Genomic DNA, 12,760 nt, shown 5'->3' on the forward strand with positions numbered 1-12,760 from the left:
CTTGGATCAGTGAGATTGCATCTATATTAGAAAGCTCTATTGTCACTAATCCATTATTCTAGGCTTGTCATCATGGTACACAGGTGTTACTATTTTTTTACTTTTTTTTTTTTATCTACTACACTCAATACAATTTATGACAATCAGTGCGTGGCAAATAATCTTTCACAATGGGCAAAGAGAAGCCTGATGGTATTCAACACTTATTCCTGCCCTGTGCAATTTGTCTCTTAGCTGTATTTATATATAATATTTATATTATAAAGTGGTATTTCTTAATATTTCCTATTTTTGCATGCCTGATTTCTGTTTTGCATTTTGCTATCCACACATATTGTAGATATTTTAATTCAGCAAAAGCTTTTATCCTTTCTTCTTTAGTTGCAAGTCAGAATGCATTTCCATTCCCCATTTTTTCCAGAGGCAAAATTGATCTAGACAGTTCTCTTCCTTCCCTATGCCACTTGTTCCTGCTGCCACATCAATCTTCTGCAATGCTTTTTGTGCAAATGCAGCCATCTGTGGGGCAATACTGTAAGACGGATCATAAAATCAGGGGTGCTAAAAATAAATTCTCCAGGAAAAAAAATAAATTGGTGAGACAGTTGAGCTGACAAACATAGGAGAGTGGTGACTCTTCCAACAAAGGGTATTCTTCAAAACAAGACGAGAGAAAGATCAAGGACACAAATGTGTATGTCAAAAGGGGAAGGGTTGAGGACAGGTTTTTCCCTAAAAATGATGGGCTGGAGACCAGATGATGACAGAGCCTGCAGGAAACATGAAATTACCTATACAAAAAAGGGAGTTTGACTTTGCCAATTTTATGTTGAAGATGATGGTTGAATATTTAATAAAAGATTTCAATGGGCGACTTAGATGTGGGATCAGAGACATGGAAACATTTACCCATCATATTTGATACTCTTCCAATATGAGTTGAAAGAAAAGACCACTAACACATTAAATTCTGGCCCAAGGTGCTGATTTTACACTACCATATGAGGTAGCAGTGTTTCATATGCAAATATTGAAATTACACTGAGGTCAGAAGTCCAGATAAGAAGAGATTATGAGGATATACAAGTTTAAGATGAGGTTGTCTATTTAATTCCTTTTGCTCCATTCCTTACCACCAAGAAAAAAAGCACTTTCCTTCCTTAGCCCTCTCTGCTCACCTCTCTTCATGTTATAGTTTTCACCCTTCTGTGTTTGACAGCATGTTGTGTGTGCTTATGGCTCCTTAGAACATCCAAGATGCTTTGCTTGGAGGGCAGTATTTTGTATTGTGATATAATACTTTGTACTCTTCTGCCAGCAACTGAATTAAACCCACAAAGGTTAAATCCTAGATGTTCTTCAGAAAGTGTTTTGGAAAGACAGGCTAGTTCACATTCTTAAATCTTGTATGCCTCCCCAAATGCAGTGTGCATAAGGTATTTCCTCTCTGCTCAAGAGTGTCAGCAGCCCCTACTTTCCCTTAATACCTCTTCGTCTCTTGTTCTATAATAATAACCTAGCAAGCAAGCAAACAAATGTATCTTCCCTACATACCAAAATAAAAACTGCCAGTTTTGGTGTACAGCTTGTGCAAAGAGCTTCTTTCTTCCCTATGTTTAGTGTATTTTGTTAATTGACTATTTTGAATACTTCTGATGAAAAGCACCTACTTGGCTGCAGGCTCTCTACTGCCAAGCTCTCGGGAGGGTGGCTGGCTGGAGGTGTGCTTTGTCCCTCATCAGCTTCAAGGAGAAACCATCTCCCCACCACAGTGACTGCTCAATGTCCCAGTGCAGAATTTTAAAACACCTGGGCTCTGTTCCCCTCCTATTCTCCAGCATTAGCCAAGAGATTTCAGAACATTTGTACTGATTTGCTGAATCCCTCTGGACATTTAGAAAATAATACATTACTGCAGTGTTTTGCTGTCTGGTTTTTGTTTTATTGGTAGCTGCACATTTGAACTGGCAAAATGGTTTGCTGTTGCTATTCCAAAATTTGTTCACTATCATTCCATGCTATTCTATATGCTAACCTTTTTGTTTCCCTCTTCATTTTCTTTCCCTTACGCACCTCCATTCTTGTCTTTTTCTCATTTTATGAGCTAATTCCCTTTCCCTAATTCCCCTTTTCAGTACCAAATCCCATACATAACAAAGTGTCCAAGGTTTTACTCTGCAAGTTGTTGCATGCAATAAACTTCTGTATATCTTATCCAGCTGAACACAATGGCACTACTTACACGGCCTAAGTGACATGTACATGTTTGCAGTACTGGAGCCTGAACAATTCACCTAGCCATTGGCTTTTAAAAACAAAGAGGGAACTGCCGTGGTTTGTACACAACATGCCAAAATTCCAGGATAATCTCATTGGTGTTACCCTTATTTTCCACTTCCCCTCCCTGTTTGTTGTAACTGCCTATTCTGTCATTTCAGATTAACTATCTCACTATGGAATGACTTGTATTTACTTTTAATTTGATGTACTGGAAGTAGTCCTATTGACTGAAACGGATATGCCCATAAATAAAGGTAAGTATACGTGCAAGCCTTTAACTAATGGTACATTGCAAATCCCACAGGAAAAGCATGGTACATTTTATTCATTTTACTATCTTTGTGCATGTTAAATGCAGGCTGAGAGATTAATAACTTTTTCCAGAGTAAGTTTTCAGGTTTCATACCAGCTTAAAGGAAGAACCTCTAGTCATAAGCACAGGATCAGCTCCAGTTCCACAGAATTCTGAGATGACATGAGACAATATTAATTTTTAACTAGGGAAAAAAACCCACACAATTTAAACCCAATGTAATAATAATGTAAGCAGAGAATTCTGAAACATGCCAGAGGAGATTTGGAAGTGGGCCACAAGTGGAGGTCAGGAGCAGTAAGCAGGCTGTGGGAGAGGGCGGCAGCTACGATAGGGTTGCAGAGGGAGGGAATCCCGTTGAAGACGGCAGGAAGGTCGGGAGTGAAAGGGGACGGAGAACGCGAACTCAAGGACGGGTGAGCGATACGGGAGGGCCGGAGGCAGCGGGGCTGGGGCTGCAGCCCGGGGCTGAGCGCAGCTAAACGCAGAGCAGGGCCGTGCCACTAAGGAAAAGCTGGGGGCTTGTGGGCAAATTCTGAGGCGGCTTCTGTTTCAAATGGCAAGGAAGGGCGAAAAGAAGGTAAATTTGCATCTTATAGCAGGGAAAGAGGGTTCTGACATTTTGGCAGGTGAATCAGCGCTCGGCAGCACGACCCTATTGAAACGCCCCAATAATTCATTCTTCGCCTCGCACTTTTCCATTTCCATGACTGCGAAGCCCACGGAATTCTACAACGCATATAACGTTGTACCTTGTGCTGCTTCTGCAGCTGGCAGCGCCGCGGCGTCCCCCGCCACGGGGGCAGAGACACCGCGCCCACCCGCCGGCTCCGAGCCTCCCCCGCACCGCGCCGCGGGCGGCAGCGAGCGGGGCGGCAGCGAGCGGGGCCCCGGGAGGCGCCCCGGCCCCGCCGCGGGGTCCGCAGCGCTCCCGCCCGCCGGGGCCGCCCCACCGGGGGCGGGCGAGGGGCGGCCCCGCCGTGCGCGTTGAGCTCAGCGCGTCGCGGAAACCGACGGCGCGGGCGCCGCCTCCCCCCCGGGCACCCCGGCCCCGGTCCCGGCCCCGCGTCGCCCCGCCCCGGCCGGGCGGTGCCGCCCCCTCCGTCCCTCACTCACACACACACATAGACACACACATAGACATACACACACGGACGCGCTTCCTGCGCGGAGCCGGGCTCGGGCGAGCGGAGCAGCGCCGCTTCCTCCCGCCGACTCACAGGTACCGGGGGCGGGTCCGCGGCGGGGCGGGGGCGCCGAGGGGCCCGGCGGTTGCGGCGTCCCCCGGCTCGGGCCTCCGCCGGCGGCCGCCGCCCTGAGCGTGGCGGCGGGTGAGGGGTGGAGCGGAACCCCTGAGCCGGAGCCGCCTCTGGGCGGGAGCCCGAGCTCGGCGGGGAGAGGGCCCGGGAGCGTCCGGGGGGCCGAGGGGAAGTCGGTGGCGTCCCCCACTGCTCCTCACATTGCTGGAGGGTGAAGTCATCGTGCCCATTGTCTCCCTCCGGGCGGAGCGAGCGGCCCGAGGCGGAGGAGGGGGCCGCGGCCGGCCCCCAGGGCTCGGGGAGCCGGAGAGCCCCGGGTGGGTCCCGCTCGGCCCCGGCGCGGCGGCCGAGGTGTGCGGGGAGGAGCTGCCGCCCTCCGCCAGCCTGGGTGGGCCGCGGGGGCCCTCGGCCGGCGCCGCGCTCCCGCCGCCCCGCCGCGGATCGGGCCGGGGGCCTGGGAACTCCGGCGCTTGAACTTGTGGGGCAGCGCAGACCTGCACAGCGAGGGGAACGCGAGCAGCTCCCGGGCCTCCAGCGCACCCCGGGGGCACCGCTCGCACCTCCCCCCCAGAGTTTCTAGTTGACCTCTCTGTGTTGTGTTGCCCACCCCGGAGCCGGTGGGTCGGAGGAGTGGAGGAGTTTGCAGGGATCGTGCATCTCGGCTGTGAAGGCGGTGGGGGACAAGCAGTGGGAATAGCCCGCGCCCTGCCGAGTGTTTTCCTTGCACGGGTCCTTCTGCAAAGCTGGGAGTTTTCCACCTGGCAGTTTGCTATACATACACAGCAGCTACTGCAGGCGCACGTTCGAAAGGCAGGGAAGGATTGGTAACAAACTGTGCGAAAGCCAGCGTGCATGTAAGTGAGCTGAAGAGGTGATGGCTGGCAAAGAGCAGGCGTCCTTCTGCCTTTCTCCTCCTGCTCCAGTACTGCCTCTTGACAGAAGGAAATGGGGCTTTGCCACAGGGGTAGTGGTGAAACAGAATTATGGGGATATGCCAAAGGGACAGTAGTAGAATACTGTTAGTGCTGAGCAGAGAAATCAAAATTTAAAGCCTTCGTGCCCTTTGTGGTTGCTTATTGGATGTGTGCTTGTGTTTCTCCATGAGGAGCACAACAAATCTTGTTTCTGTTAAAATACTGTAGTTTGCATTGGTACTGATTAGTGCTTTATCTCAGCTGTCATCAAGGATAGCATTATTTTATTAAGCACAGTTTGGGGAAACACATCTTGCAGGGTTTAATTCTGGAGAGAAAACTAAACATAAATTCATTTTTTAAAATTAATTTTCTCCCTCAGTGTTTTTTTAATAATTAATCTTTTTGTCAGTCAAAGAACCATATTCGAGTGTCCGATTAAATGTTTCTTATTAAATTCATTGGAAAAGAAAGTTTCTGGTTTAATATCCAGGTCAGACTGAAGTGAAATTCTGAACTGCCCAGCTTACAGAATTGACTCGAATGCTTAGAAATGATGGCTGTGTAACATTACTTAACAGTTTACAAAATCTGGTACTTATTTAACTGTAAACATTTAAATGCTTATACTTCAAGCTTTCAGAAAGCTGAGAAAGCACTTTTTTTTTTTAATTGCATGTGAACTCAGCCTGTTTGTCCACAAAATGAAAGTTTCACTTTTGCACAATGATAATAATGCTGATCTTAAAAACCAGTTCAGTAAAAGGCTTATGTATTTGTAACTCTTCTGTGTGCATATTTCTTGAAATATGCCAGTTTCAGCTGTGTTTTATATAATTCAGCATTTATGAAATGCTGAATTCAAGCTATGATGTTTACACTGTCAGCTAATTTTGAGTTTGTGGACATCAGATCATCATTTCTAAAAGGAGTTGAAATGTTTAAGTGTGGTTTTCTTCTCTCCCCTTCAACTTAAAACTGTCAGACAAATGACACATTCCTTATGCAGAGCAATCAGATTCTGATTAATTGTACTAGCTGAGGCTCAGGAGGAAAGAAGATGCTTGACAGATGTAGTTGTTTACCTTTGTAGCGTGTACAAATTCTGGCCTCTCTGTTAGTAAATGAATCATTAAAACTCCCTTAGCTATGAGATTCCCAGTTAACCTTAATAAATACATTAGGAAAACTTGTTTTATGTAAATATTATTAACCTGTGAAAGAACACAAGCCCTTGAATTCTTTTGGCAGTTAGGTAGGGTCCTTCATGGTGGAAAATACATGGTATATGCTTTTTCCCCCCATACTCTTAATTAACAGCATTTAGCTACTATTCCCCATGAGAAAAACTTCAGACTGAATTTACTCAGTGAGTAGGTGATTATTCCTAGCTAGTACAGTGTGTAGGGTGTTCTCCCCTGTTTACTGGGCCTCTTTGATCTCTGCTTAGTCTTAATTAAGTGTTCCTTACAAAGATCCAACACACACATTGCCCCTCTTCCTTCCAGGATGACAGTGTAGGATGCCTAAATCTTTTTATAAGACTTCTGAAGGTTTGGAAGCCCTAAGAAAGATCTTTGAGCCCTGAAGTACAACTGGAGTGCTCTGGATCACTGTCTTCTGATGGCCTTTAGCCAAGCTTGTGGTCTCCATTGTGGGGTCAGTTTACTCTGGCCCACGGTCAGACATCCGTGTTAGCTTTGTGATTTGTTTTCTGAATTGTATGTAAACATCATGTACTAGCCTAGCAGAATAAATTTTAATACCTGAATTAAATGAGTTGATGGATACATATTTTGGGTTCTACTCTTAGTGTGATTTCTAGTTTGTAGCTGAGATATGAGTCAGTCTGATTCTTTCTGAGCTCTTTGAGTGATTAATAAAAGTATTAATTTTAATACTGGCTTATCCATAAAGATGCTAAATTCAGATTTTTGTCTTGTGCTTATCTTAGCTCTGTTTCCATTGTGCCTTCTGCATTAACTGATGGAAGACGTGTAGCTGCATGAATTGGTGTACCTAATACAGCTTCAAGACACTGGGACTGTGTTGGATCTTACTGCTAAAAGCATGTGAATTGCACCTGGAGGTAGATTCTACCAGGAAGGTAAAAAGTTACACTGATTCTTAGAGAACTAACTGATTGTTTTTATTAGTGCTGCAATGTACCATTTTTTCCCAGTAGGAAGAATATGGAAGAGGCTGTATCAGTACCTCTTAAAACAGTTGTTTGGGGTTTTTTTTAATGCTCCTGTTTTTCACAAGAGGAGGATTCCTTTTATTTCTGAGTCTCTGAAGTGGAAGTTTTATTCTTATTTTATTCTAATTTTAGTTAATTTCAAGTGGTTTATATTTTAAATCATCAATGAAATAATCTTTAAGGAAAAACATACACCTTTGTGCGTCATATGTAGGTTACACTTCAGATACAGTTGTGCTCTACTTTAACACAGAAAAATTTACAAATAGAATTCCAAGTAGAAGTACACTCTTCCCCCTTAAGTATTTACTTGAGGGATTACTTCAGCAGATTTCTTCAGGTACTTTTAAAACTTTATTTTATTTCTTGGTGCATTGTAATAATTAATAGGTATTTAGTCTATGGCTGATATTAATGGATTGGCAGATTTCTTCCAAACTTCTGTAAACTAATGTTTACCTCATTATCACATATCTTTTTGTAAGTTTATTTTTTACTTGATGGAAAGAAACTTTGCGGAAGAGATTTCACTCATCTGAGTCATGAGGTGGCTTAGTCTTCAGTTATCTTGATTGTTTCATTCATTTCTGGCAGTTCTGAAGTACTTGATAACTGTGTTTTACCTTGGTTGCTGGTCTTTCTCTGGCATGGGTTGCTTGATTTTTCTGGTTTTTTTCCTCTTAGTGTAGGTACTGACTCAAGGATCCAAACCAATGCAGTGGGTATCTAGAAAGAGCCGTAAATTAAATGTTGTGTGGGACTAGAATATTACAAGGTTCTACAAGAAGTTTTCATCCTGTTGTGTGAGCATGTCTTATGCCAGCTTTAGAATGGTCTTTGAGTTCTTCAAAGTAGAATTTTTAGAAGGAGGAAAAGCCCCACAGGTGAGCTGTGAGATGTCATTTGTGATACCACCCTTAGGTCTTCCATCATTAAGGCAAGTGAGAAGGGCTTTGAGTGGGTTTTTTTTGCTTTAGCTTCACTTATGTTGTAGCATACTTCTTAGAAGAATTAACCATACCTTGGGCCTTATCCATGAAACAAGAAAAAGCAGGAGTACTTTCATTTGAGGGTTTTTTTTTTTGTAATGGAAACATTACCGTAGGCTTTTCCACTCTTAAACTGTGGGTTGGAATCACTCACCTGCTGGGTAACTGGTAGCCTCCTGTTAGATGTGTAGCCAAACACTGTAGTTACCATTTACAAGATGAGAATAGTTGTTGTTTTTTTTTTTTTCTTTTTGAAGGATGAGTTTCCAAAGATTGACTTTGCATCTAGACATACTGCACCACTCTGGAAAGCTGATATAAAAGTTATTTTAACCTAAAGCAGCTTAGCAAAATGACCTAATGAAATGAGCTTAAAGTTCATATATACAGGTGTTTCCTCAGGCATTAAAACTTCCTCTCTTTAGAGACCAGCATATCCCCTAATGATGTCTTCAGCAAGACTTTTAAAGGGCTTCTTGCAGAAATAAATGTGTGTACCAATTGAGTTTGGTATAGTCACTTGGTTTTGCTTCCTAAATAGAGCACAGCTCTGTTAATGCAAGTATCCTGTTATTGTTCAGCACAAACTGTCATTGTGGGACCATGTCAGTTCTGTTCTGCTTCCATTTATAGTTGAGACAAATTACTGTTAAACAAACATTTTTCCATAGGTCCTTTAGTTGCTCCCATAAGGCAGATTAGAGCTTACTCTAAATTGGAGCCCCTGGCTGTCCTCTTCTGTTGTTCCATTTAGTGGATGAAGAACTGCTTCAGCAAAAGGAGTAACTCTGGGGAAATGGCATGCAGTAAGAATCATGTTGTTTTGTTCTTATCGTGTTTCACTGATGCTGCATATTAATAAATAAATAAATAAAATTACCACTTTTAGGTTTCTTGGTTAATGATCAGCTTTTTCACATGAAACCAAACTCTGTGAACCACATTAAGTAATCAAATTCTATTTTTATCCTAAAATGCTTAATATGTCAGACTGTTCCACTGACTGTAGTGTTTAGTGCATTGTGTATGACTTCTGGTGAGACAAATTTACCTTGCATGTATTTTCAAGAAATGCTTTTTGGGAGTGCAAAGTGGTCTTGCACCTCGGGGGATCTCCTGAACAGTGGAGGTGCAGGTGGGACTGAGGGTTTTGGTTGAGGTATGAGGCTTTGGCAGTGCTGCCTGGCCAGTGTTCTGGACATGATAGCACCACAGCACTAGAGCTGCTGTGCCTCGTTTTTATTTTCAAGTATTTATACAAAATAACCTTGTTAACTGCTCTTAGACAAATCAGAGCCTTTCTTAGCACCATAACAGTTGCATTCCAGAGGAAAGGACTATTGGTGTTGCCATGCCTGAATGCGTCATTCATCTGTTTCCTTTGCTGAAAGTACATGGTGCTCAGAACTAACTGTGTATGTCTGTGACACTGGACAAGGGGAGGGATGTTTTGGCAGATCTTCTGCAGTATCGTCATTCAGAACTCAATCTTGGGAAGAAACATTTATACTTTCTTTAGGAAATAGGAGGCTTTTATTTTGTGTAAATTAGATAGTTGAGGAGTGCATTAGGCTTGTTATGACTGAAAATTGGGGCCATATGCCAAGCCCATATTCAGTGTTGCAGCTCTTCCTTGTTTCAAGATCTAATAGGACTTTCCCAGTACATGTTTTAGTATTAATTAACATCTGTACAGGAACTGTATATAATAAGTGATGATGCTGACAGAGGGTGGTTGTTGCAACATACTGTTTGTCTTTTCTCCATATCAAAATGCATTAGGTAGGGAACTTCCAGGTGTCCCTCAGACTTCTGATAGTGGAAGAACATTTGGATGGGAATAAATAGTGATTGCAGTGACATCATCTTACTGGCAAACGTGAAGCCTGACAAGAAACATTTTCTCCTGGTCAGCCATTGGGAAGTATCTCGCTCTGAGTCTGCCTTTCATGTTTCCGTAGTAAGCAATCTAATACAGTGATCAATGCAAAGAGAAGTGTCTGCAAGGCAGAGCGTGTTCAAGGTTACTTTATTTTTAGATTGTGTACCGGAAAAATAACTTTATTCAAAGTGTTCTCCACTGTGTGTCCTGATGGAGGTGCTCTGATTTTGTGTTCTACTATACTATTAAGTCAAATGTAAACAGAATAAAGCCTTTTAAATTACCTTTTTTTTGCCCCTGAGTTGAAGACCTTGCTTCAGTTTACTGAGACAAGCAGCTACCTTTTCACTCATTTTACCTGTGAAACTGTATCTGATACTTACTTTTTGTTTGACTTTGCTTTTTTCAAAAGAAGTTAAGCTTTCCTTTATATGATACTGCCAAAAACGTTTTGGGGTATTAGAAGCCCTTTTATTCAGGGTCAGAGATGGAGGTATCAAACTTCTAGCTCCTTTTTAAGCTAAGGGAATGATAGTGCTTATAGTCTGTGAAGCCAGGCTGTTGCTTTACTGAAGTGTAAGATTTTACAGTCACTGGAAGTTTTATATGTGGGACAAAATAGAGGAGAAACCCAAAAAGCTGTTGTGCATGCTGCTTTTCATTTCACACCACCATGGTTTTAAACCATCTGCATTTTGATTGAGAGGTTTTAGTACCTAATGATCAAAAGCATTTTCCTCCTAAAGTTCCTGTATGACTAGTTTGGGGGTTTTTTAATCTCCCTTTCTTCACCTTCCTGTTCCTATTTGCTATTGCATTTTCTTCCCTTTATGTGCCAGTATGCTTTGTTTGGACTTTGTGGTGGTTGTGCATAGCTGCAGAAAAGTCGACTTCGCCTTCTGTGACCTGACACCAAGAAGAAATTCAGCCAGGGCAAGAATAGAAGAGAGCCTGTAAACTCAGCACAGGAGTCCTGAGTCTTTCCATTATTAACAATTAAAGATGATTCCAAGATAAATTAGGTAATGGATTAACTAACTCATGAAAAGAGAAGAAGGATAAACAAAGAGAAATATCCTGCTTTGCAGGAATTTAGATTACTAGGATTACATGCTGCCTGCATGTCCGGGAAAGGAAGAAGAAACTTCCCTGTTTTCAGTGTTTAATTTAGTTAGTAGATAAGGTATATGATGTGCCACATTAATTCAACAGCAAAAGATAAGTTTAGGCTTTGCAGGAGGTGTTTTACTGGGGAATGGGTTAAGAAATAGAAGCATCCTGTTTAGTCCTGCCCAGCAATGCTACAGCTTTTTCTTTAAAACAGTAAGCAGTGAAAACAGTTTCTTGCTACCTCCTACACCCTGTCCTAATCAGCATAATATCTTGGCTGGATCTAGACCAAGAACTGTTGATTGAGTAAAATATGTCAAAACAGTGACATGGTTTTGTTTTCATTGTTCCTTTTTTCTGTTTTGTTTCTGAGGTGTGAGATATTGCTGGTTTTTAATTAGGGGTATACAGTCATATCCTTTTTCTTATCTCAAAGGTCATACAATATTACCTTGCTGTTTTAAGGGTGACAAATAATATGTAAGTCACAGTTGCAATCTAAATTATCTTTCACAAGCTGTGGGGATCTTTGCACTGTATGCTTTTTAAAGTCACTTTATGGAAAATTGAATATGCACAATTAGTGTAAAGCCACAATATGCTGCCTTTGTGGGATGGATTCTCTTAAACTATCTGTAAGTTTGCTTTTGTTTCTCTCTGGTGGATAAAAATGAAAATAATAAATATTGGTAATAAAGAATACCTGATATGGTTGGTATTTCTCATGAAGTGGTAAAAATTCACCTCTAAGTATTCAGATTAGTAGTTTTATTGTGCTAAAAATCATTCAGTGAGAGAATAAATTAGAATCCTGAAAGGAAGGATCTTCCAGTTGGTAGTACAGTGAACAGAAATGCAACACTTCATGGAAGCCTTGGGTAGATTGATGCTTTTATTTGTAAAACCACAGTGTGGGTAGTGAAGCTCTCTGTAAAATACATTCCTTTTGAAGTTAGAACTATTCACCTTTAAAGTTCATCCCAGAAATAGGGTGCTTTGTACAGTGTTACTATAGATTAGTACCTGGATATGGGTGATTTTGGACTATTAGGGGATGAAATCTTGTTTTGGTGATCTGATTTTCCTTCAAAAAAGGCAGTTTATTAGATTTAACTTCATTATCACGAATGTCAGGTCATAAAAACAGTTGACTGAGTATGGCTTTGGTTATGTGTTATTGAAGTCAGTACCTACTTGCAGTAATTTTAACTTACCTAATGTGCATTTTGCAAAACAGTGCATTCTGTAGGTGAAGAATGGCTCAGGTTTTCATTGTGTATAGAATGCAAGAACTCTGTCTATTGTAAAGATGGTGAAAATAGCTTTAGGATGCTGGTAGCTTAACTCTTTCTCAGAAACCATGATAATGAGTGCACTAGAAATACTAGAAAGGGCAAGGTATGGCTTCTGCAGCAATTACATGACTGGTTTGCCCAGGCTTTGAAATATGAAGGATTGCACATGTAAATGAAAAGTGAACCTGATTCTGCCACTGCATGCAATCAATTGTAATTTTAAGGTTTCAGGTAAAATTCTCAAATATTAAGAAAGGCTAGAATTAAAGCTGAAGAAGCAACCATAGCTGGATTATCATTTGTGCCTACCTTTATTAAGTTACTGTTCTTAATTATATAGCTGTGTTTTTTTGTTTCTTTTTCCCCCTGCAGAAGCATTCTTCAGAATATAGTCACTCTCTCTACTGGGCCGTCCATCTACTTTGGCCAGAAACAAATCTAATGTCTAGGGCAGTTATTTCCATAGAATAAGAGATATAATGCAAAGGAGCAGGGAAAGGTTTTTGTCGTGTCTGAAA

At 42.1% G+C, this 12,760-nt stretch overlaps 1 protein-coding gene across 4 annotated transcripts in view; it reads left to right on the top strand.

Moving 5' to 3' along the window:
- Positions 1-2,856: 2,856 nt before the first annotated feature.
- RNF19A (ring finger protein 19A, RBR E3 ubiquitin protein ligase) overlaps positions 2,857-12,760 on the top strand; it is a 58,542-nt gene continuing 48,638 nt past the window's right edge. The window contains exons 1-2 of one of the 4 annotated variants that reach the window (XM_063390139.1): positions 2,857-3,009; positions 6,721-6,873. The gene's annotated coding sequence lies outside the window, so the exon portion shown is untranslated. Of the gene's footprint in view, positions 3,010-3,659; positions 3,816-3,980; positions 4,170-4,195; positions 4,707-6,720; positions 6,874-12,760 lie in introns of those variants that run through there. The other 3 variants (XM_063390132.1, XM_063390158.1, XM_063390148.1) reach the window with 3 other exon arrangements.

This window comes from Prinia subflava, chromosome 1 (genome assembly GCF_021018805.1).
Source record: "Prinia subflava isolate CZ2003 ecotype Zambia chromosome 1, Cam_Psub_1.2, whole genome shotgun sequence".
In the NCBI taxonomy this organism is placed as follows: domain Eukaryota; kingdom Metazoa; phylum Chordata; class Aves; order Passeriformes; family Cisticolidae; genus Prinia; species Prinia subflava.